This window comes from Octodon degus, unplaced genomic scaffold (genome assembly GCF_000260255.1).
Source record: "Octodon degus isolate 3935 unplaced genomic scaffold, OctDeg1.0 scaffold00211, whole genome shotgun sequence".
In the NCBI taxonomy this organism is placed as follows: domain Eukaryota; kingdom Metazoa; phylum Chordata; class Mammalia; order Rodentia; family Octodontidae; genus Octodon; species Octodon degus.
This window is the reverse complement of record NW_004524787.1, coordinates 3,663,019-3,672,170: the sequence shown is the minus strand read 5'-3', so window position 1 is coordinate 3,672,170 and position 9,152 is coordinate 3,663,019. Positions and strand designations below refer to the sequence as shown.

The window sequence follows — 9,152 nt, the reverse complement described above, 5'->3', positions numbered from 1 at the left end:
TGGAGTTCGAACCTCACAACTCTCCCGCTGGCCAAAAGTGCCCTGAAGGCATTCGAGGAAGGAAAAAAAAATAAAAAATAAAAAAAATAAAATCAGTGATGTAAGAAACATCTTTTTTATGTTTTGTGTCAATTTTTCTGTTCAATGATTTTAAAATATGAGATACACAACTATTAATTTTTGTCACTATATATTTGTTGTATATAATGTAGAAATTCACCTTAGGGAGTAGAAACCTGTACTTAGCCTTTCTTAGAGGTAAATTTATAGTGGTGAACTCACACATTAGGAAAACAGAATGAGAACAAATTAATACCCTATTGCGGCACCTCAGCCTTCTAGAAAAAGAAGAGCAACCCAAGCCAAAAGTCAAAGACAGGAAGAAATTGTAAAGATTAAAGCAGAAATTAAGGCAATAGAGATAATGAAAACAATACAAAGGCCTGGATCTTTGAAAGATTAAAAAAATTGATAAACGCCTAGGTAACCTTATGAAAAAGAGGAATAAAAATACTCAAATTCAACCAATGAGGAATGAAAGGGTGAAATTTCTACAGATCCTATGGAAATTCACAAGATTATCAATAGATATTTTGAAAACCTTTACTGCCACAGAGTTGAAGACACAGAAGAAATGGACAAACTCCTAGATAGGTACAAATTACCAAAACTGAAAAAGAAGTTATAAAAACTGTAAACAACCCAATATCAGCCAATGAAATTGAAAATGTAATAAAAAACCTTACTAACAAAGAAAAGCTACATCCTGATAAATCCACAGCTGAGTTCTTTTTTTCCCCATAATTTTATTGAGAAACAAATAGCAATGAGACAGTTTCAAAACAAATTGGTAGGACAGTTTCTTTTTTTTTTTTTTTTTTTTTTGTTACAAATGCCTTCAGGGCAGAACAACCATTGTTAATTAGCTCTTCTTGGTGTTCTATACAATTTCCCTTTCCTCCTCCACTCTTTCACACATCTCTTGGAGTAGTTTGTTTCTCATAGTAGTTTTGATTAAACTTCATTTCCTAGACAGAAAAGGATTCCTCTTTTCTCATTCCCCTCTTTGCTCTTTGTACCCAGGATTTATTTTTCTGTTTGGGGTCTCTTCAGATTCCAAAAAATTTTAGAATGTTTTTTCCAGTACTGTGAAGAATGCTGTTGGAATTTTCACTGGGATTGTATTAAATCTCTATATCAATATAGATTTGTGTTGGTTCTACCTATCCAGTAATAAATAATAGCTTTCTACTTTTTGATAAACTCTTCAGTTTCAACATAGCATAGTTTTCATTCTAAAGGCCCTTCACTTCCTTTGTTAGATTAATTCATGTGTATTCAACTTTTCCTGGTTCTACTGTGAAAGATATTTTTTCCTAATCTATTTTTCAGTACATTCATTAGTAATGTAGTGCCATTTTTTTTTCTGTGGTGATTTTGCATCTTGATTCATGGTTGAATTTGATTATCAATTCAAAACAACTTGATGGATTTTTGGAGTCAGATCCTATCTTCTGTAAACAGTGACAATTTGACTTCTTAGTTTTCTATACATTCCCCTTTTATTTATTTTTCTTGCCTAGTTGTCTTTGGTAATATTTTGGCCACTGTGTTTAAAAGGGGTCATCATAGTGACCATCCTTTCCTTGTTCCCAATTTTAGAGTGAAAGCTTTCAGTGTTTCCAAATTTAATATTACGTTGGAAGTATAATTTTTACGTAGGGATGGAGATAAGTTCTTTCTATACTTATTTTCTTCTTATGAAAGATTGTTGTATTCTTAAAATTACTTTCATGTACCAATTGAGAGTATCATGTAGCTTTTGTCCATGCATCTGTTTATGTACTGTACTACATTTATTGATTTGCATATGTTGAGCCATCCTTGTATCCCTGGAATAAAACCTGCTTTCTCATGGTATATGCTATTTTTGGTGATTCGTTGTGTTCTGTTTGGCAGTATCTTATTAAAGCTTTTGTGACCATATTCATTAATGATTAGTCTATTGGTCTCTTTTTATGGATTACTGTTTGATTTTTAAATCAAGATAATGATAACTTCCAGGAAAAATTTTTGCAGTACCCATTACTTTTCATTTTCATTAGAAAATTTGAGGAGTATTTATTTTAGAATTTCCCGATGCTTTTCAGAACTCATCAGTGAACTCATCAGGACCTGGAGTTTTCTTACTTAGAAAATTATTTATTACTGCTTCAATTTCATTGCATGTTATTGGGTTATTGAAGGTTTTCATATCTTCTGTGTTCAGTTATGGTAATGAATAAGTACCTAGAAATCAATTCATTTATTCTGGATTCTCCAATTGTTAGTAATGGTTTTTATTTCAGCAGTGTCAATTACTATTTCATGCTTTTTAAAATTAAATGTATTAGTATATTTAAATATACATGATGATCATATTCATTGTGTGGAATTTGTATGTGTACATGTTATTTTTGGATTCCTCTTTTCTCATTCTCCTATGCTCCCTTCAGCACTTCTTCCCCACCCCTATTTACAAATTTTTGTTTCCATTTTATCCTTTTTTATTCCCTGTTTTTTCCATTGCCCTTCCTTACTTTCCCCTTTCTCTTTCTTTAGTTTTTTCTTTTGAAGAATTTCTTTCTATTTCATACATCTATTATAGATTTTGAATTTTATGTACTTTCTCAATCTCTCACACCGCGGTTACAATGCATTAGTTTTAAGCATACAAGTTATATTTATTTCACTTAAGAGTATAGTGTGGGGCTGGGGAGATATCTTGGCGGTATAACCGCCTTCCTGGCAAGGGCAAGGACCAGGGTTTGATCCCTGTAAGCCAGGGCACACCACGCAGGCCACTGAAACTGGGCATGGTGGTGCATGCCTGTAATCCTAGCACTGGGGAGGCTGATACAGGAGGATCACGAAGAGTCCAAGCTGTGTAGCCAGACCCTGTACCAAGTAAATAAATAAATAAATAAATAAATAGGGCCAGCAATGTAGCTCAGCAGACTAAGCTCCTGTTTAAGCAAGTGCAGGGACCAGAGTTTGATCCCTGGCAACACATGCCATGCTGGCCCAGAGACAGGGCGTGGTGGTGCATGCGCTGAGGAGGCTGAAAACAGGATGATCACTAGGAGTCTGAGCTCCATAGTGAAACCCTGTACCAAATACATTAAAAATTTAAAGTAAGGGCCAACAGAAAGCTCAGTAGACTAAAGTGGTCAGGGGTTCGATTCTGGGTGTGCTGCACCGGCCCTGCCCCCAGGGCACGCTGAGACAGCAATTGAGACTGGACGTGGTGGTGGCCACCTGTAATCCCAGCACTTGGGAGGCTGAAAACAGGAGACTCACTACGAGTCCGATCTATGTACCAAAACCTTATAGACCCTGTACTAAATTAAATAAATAAATAAATAAATAAATAAATAGATGGTGTAGGGTTACATTCATTTGCCTTAAAATGTCTCTGGTTTATCCTTCTTTTCAGCTAAGTAGCACTTCAACCCTTTTTTTATTCATTCATTGGTTGATGAGCATTTGAGTGGTTTCCAAGATTTGTATATCATAAACTGTGCTGCTATAAACATGGGTGTGCATGCCCATATTTGTTATTGCTGTGGAATGATGTTTTTAATTTTGGAAAGATATGCAGAAGGGTACAGGTAGGTCAAAATGCACATCTAACCCTAGTTTTTGTTTTGTATTTCCTTTGTTTTCTTTTTGAGGAATATTCGCATTGAGCTCTCCAGTTGTTGTATGAGCCTACACTACCACTGCAGGGGAGAAATGCTCCGTTTTCTACACTGGCCCTCCCATATTTGTTATTGGTTGATTTCTTAATGATAGCAATTCTTTTTGAGATTAGATAGAATCAGTATTTTTTTTAATTTGCATCTCTCAAATGACCAATAATGTTGAACATTTTTATATGTTTATTTTTCATTTATATTTCTTCATCTGACAAGTGTGTATTCATCTCAAATGCCCACTTTTGGATTGAGTCTTTAAATTTGAGAGGTCTGATGTTTTGCAATTTTTTATATGTTCTAGACAGACATCCTTTGTCTGCAGGACAACTGGCTAAAATTTATTCTCAATCTGTTGGTTGTCTTTTCACACTGGTTGATTTCCTTTACTGTAGAGAAGATTTTAATAGGACGAGATCCCACTTTTTATTCGAAGTATTATTTCCCATGCAATCTCATTAAATCCTTGCCTACACATACATCCTCAGGCATTCTGCTTACTACCTTTTTCAGCAGATTTGGTGCTTTTGTTTAAATATTTAGATAGATGATTTTTCTGGATTTCTGCAGAGTCAAATGTGAGCTCACTCTTCACTCCTAATTTCAGAGATTTGAGTCTTTCTTTCCTTTCTCTATTAAGGTTGCATAAGTGTTTATCAATCTCATTTAATCTCTCAAAAAACCAACTCTTCATATTATTTTTGTATTGTTTCCTTCATCCCCAATGTGTTAATTTCTGCTCTGATATCTGTAATTTACTTTCTTGTACAAGCTTTTGGTTTAACATGCTTTTCTTTTTCTAGAAGTTTCAGGTTCATCATTCAGTCTTTAATTTGTACTTGGCTCTGTTGTATTGATATGGGTACTCAATGCTATAAATTTCCCTCTTAGAAGTGCTTTCATTGAGTCCCATAAGTTATGGTATGTTGGATTGTCATCCTTGTGTAATTGTAGAAACTGTTTATTTTTTAAATTCATCTGTGACCCATTGATTGTTCAGGAGTATGCTATTTGAATTTCTTGTGTTTATGGAATTCTTATAGTTTCGTTTGCCCTTGAGTTTCAATTGTATTGTACTGTGGTCTGATAATATACATGGTATGATTTTGGGTCCTCTACATTTACTTAAGCATATTCTATGAGCTAGAGTGTGCTCTGTTTTAGAGAACATCTAGTGTGCAGTTTAGAAGACAGTGTATTCTGATGTTTCAGAGTGGAACACTCTGTAGACATCTGTTATGCACATTTGTTCAAAAATTTGGTTCAGGTCTAATATTTCATTATCGACTTTTTGTCTAGTTCATCTGCTTTTTGTCATGGTGGATTCTTGAGATATTCCAATATAACAGAATTAGTGCTTATTTCATTTTTCATTGCTTTTAATATTTGTTTTTATATAGCTGGCCACATTGGTATTTGTTGCATATATGATTATTTTCTCTTCCTCTTGGATTATTTCCTTTACAAGGATATAGTGACCTTCTTTAACTCTCTCCATCTGTCTTGGCTTGAAATTCACTTTGTCTTCAAATAATTTCCCCCACTTTTTCCTGGGTTCCTGTCTCATGGAGTATTGTTTGTTTGGGGTTTTTTGTAATAATTGTATTGAGAAACGAATAGCAATGAGACAGTTTCAAAACCATTACTAGCACAATTTCACTAATCAGTCCATTGTATATTGTTGACTTAGTGCTTATTCATTCTACAAGATGCAGACATGCTATCTTGTCCACAAACACTATTACAAAAAATCTTTCTATTCAATGATCCAAAAGAATGCAGCTGTGTATCTATCTTAACTATTTTGAACATATAGATACAAAATGGTCATTCATTTGAATCCCCCTTTTTTGTTTAGTTTTGTCAGAGAAGGATATTCCATTGTCATTTAAATATTATAGGTGCCTGAATTCAGCAAAATATTCCAACATAGTCCAGTAGTCCATAATAGTAGTGGGTTTTCCGTAAGACTGGCAGTGACAGAAGTTGTTGACTTGGCTGGGGGATGGCTTAGCAGAACAAACACTTGACTGGCAAGCGTCAGGCCCTGAGTTCAGTCCCCTGTTCCACCAAAAAAAAAAAACAAAAAAACAAAAAAACAGTTGTTGACTTGAGCCTTTTACATCTCAGCGTATTAATATGGCTTTACCCTCTATACTCCATTGCCATACTTCTTTGCTGGATTGTCAAGACCAAGACAAAGCAAGACCTATATAATGAGTACTGTAACTTTTGTATCCAATAGGATCAGCCAAATCCCCTCAGGTTTATCCTGAAACCTTGTACCATGGTTTGTAGATCCTTTGTCATTATCAGCCATGTGGATGAGTTATGGCCATTGCTTGACCAAGTTGCTGTCTGTGAAAGCCTGAGAGAATGTTTTCTCTCCAGGTGACTCTCCTTAGGCACACTCTACACCATCGATCACTTTCTCTGTGGCCCCATGATCTCCTTGATCAGAAAATTTGGGACACAACTGAGTTACATGATGTTACAGTACAGGTTCTCATATGTCCTGAGTCTTCACTGACCTTGAAAGGCTACAGCCAAATGTTGGCTGTCCTTACAGCCCTTCTTTTTCTCTAATTTTTGGTCTGAGAACTTTGGTTGTTAACCATCCAGAACAGAAGCTTATTAATATTACCCTACAACATAGGCAGTTGAGCTTAACCTCATTATCTGTCTGAATATCAAACATCTTAGGCATAACATGGAACAGGTACTTTCCATCAAGTATTGATATGTTAAACTTTAAGTCCCTACAGAATATGAAGAAAAAATTTTAAAAAATTAAAAAATAGGAATAAACAGCTACATATTTTTACACAGAAATTTAGAAATGTAACCATATACAGCATTGTAGCAGGACAGTCCTATGACATTTTTTTCTTGTCTCTTGTTTTCATTTATCCCATTTTTAAATAAACATTTACTTGAGAGACAGTATGGCAGTAATTGGTATGTCATGACAAATAGTACTTATTTAGAAGACCAGAATGACATGCATTCCAAGCATGACCCTACCATTACACATTGCCATCTTCAGTGCAGTTGCTTAGTTCACAATTAGCAGCATGTATAGTTAGTCAGGGTGAGAATCCTACCAATTAACTGCTAGTTTCAAAAACATGTTGCAGATTCTCAGAATCATTCCCTTACCTGTCTTGTGCCTATAAATGTATGGCTTTGCCCCTGTCATGTTTCCTAGTTTTTCTCCTTGCCCTCTCTTCACTGCCTAATCCTCAAGTTCTCACTTTTTTAATTGTGTTATACCTTTCTACTTTTATTTCTTCTTTTGAGTTCTTATACTATCATGGAGTATTGTTTTCTATCCCTTGACTTTCAATGTGTGAATTAATTTTTGAATTAAATGTCTTCCTTTTATGAAGCATATTGTTGGCTTTTGCTTCTTCATACATTCTGCCAGTCTGTGTCATTTGATTGGTTAATTGAAAGTATTAACAATAATGGTAATAAAAAGGTATTTATTCCAGATTTATTCAGATTACCTTACTGCAGTGAATCGTATATTGGGCTTCACTTTGATGACCACCGAAAAACTTCATCTGGTACAAGCACTGTCTCCATCCTGCTAGAGACACCTAATATAAGTAATACTATTTGGTATGCAAAAACCCTCAGTGTTTATAAGATTCCTTTAAAAATTTCAGACTACAAATTTAATCAATCAGATTTTTAATCAGGAATTAAAATAAATTCTAATGGATATTAAAACTTAATTTCTAAAGTAGTGATAAATTATAATTTATATATCAAGTTTATTTATATGACCTTTAGAAAATGCAGCAAAATTGATGTATCATTTTTCAAACAGATTTTCTGCACTTCCTTCTCCTTAACACAACTTTTACAAAATCATATCCATGTTAACCAGCACAAATATTATTAAAGATTTATTTGAGTAAATATAAACAATTCATATAACTTTTAAGTTAGTTAAGTGTTATCAACTGATCCGTTTTGTATATAAATGATGTTTGTAAAAACTTCTTAAAACCATGAATAAAAATGATTTACACAAAAAAAACCAATGATGGTTATAAATGATATACATTGACTTATCCTTGTCATGTTATTCTCCTGCTATGGGCTCCTCAACCCCTTTTTCCCTCCTTCTGTTTAGTTGTTTGCCTTACCTGGTTGATTCCTTCTGCTGGGGTTCATGGAGTTATAATCCTTGTTCTCTCTTTCTAGAATGTCCTTCAAAATATTTTGTAGTGCTGGTTTGCTGGTAAAACATTTCCTCAGATATTTCTTGTCATTGAAATATCTTGTTTTTCCATTAGTTTTGAAACATAGTTTTGTGAGTTACTGTAAGGTGAGGTGAAGTTTGCTTTCCTTTAGAACTTGAAATATTTCACTCCAATCTCTTCTTGAATTGAGGAATTGTGCTGAGAAGTCAGCTGTGATTCTGATATGATTTCCTTTAAAGGTGATTTGTTTCTTTTCCCTAACATCTTTAAAGATTCTTTTCTAGTGTTCAGTTTTCGGTATCTTGACTATGATATGCCTGACTGTAATTTTTTTGAATATGGCTAATTGGTGTTCTGTGTACCTCACTTGTTTGTCAAATTCTTTTTCCCTACCAGGGAAGTTTTCTGCCACGTGTGTGGACAGATTTTTTTTTCCATAATTTTATTGAGAAACAAATAGCAATGAGACAGTTTCAAACCAAATTGGTAGGACAGTTTCAATAATTAACACATTGCATACATTCTTCCTAATGGTTAATTGCTGTACAAGATGTGGATTTGATATCCTATTTACAAACACCATTAGAACAAATCCCTCTATTCATTAAGAGAATGCAACTATATCTCAATCCTAACCACTTTGGGTTTTTTCCATAATTTTATTGATAAACAAATAGCAATGAGACAGTTTCAAATCAAATTGGTAGGACAGTCTCAATGATTAACACATTGCATACATTCCTCCCAGTGGTTAATTGCTGTACAAGATGCGGACATGATATCTTATCTACAAACACCATTAGAACAAATCACTCTATTCATTAAGAGAATGTAACTATATATCCATCCTAACCACTTGGAATACACAGATACAAAATGGACATTCGTCAGTATATCTTTTTTTGTTAAGTTCTGTTATTTGAATATTATAGGTGTGTAAATTCAGCAAAATAATCTAAAAGAGTTCAGTAGTCCATAATAGTATTGGGTCTTCTTCTTCACTGACAATGTCAGAAATTATTGACCTGAGTCCCCTACAGTTCAACATAACAGCATGGCTTTACTTCTTATATTTCGTTTTTATACTTTTCTGCTGGGTGGTTAAGACCAACGTAAAGCAGAACCTATGCAACAAGAGTTGTAGCTTTTGGGTCTGATAAGGTCAGTGAAATCCCCTCAGGATTTATCCTGAGATCCTGTACCT

General features: G+C 34.2%; 1 pseudogene; it reads right to left on the bottom strand.

Annotated features, from left to right (window-relative positions):
* The window catches only part of LOC101572767, a 10,543-nt pseudogene extending 3,243 nt beyond the window's left edge, over window positions 1-7,300 (bottom strand).
* Window positions 7,301-9,152: the final 1,852 nt, after the last annotated feature.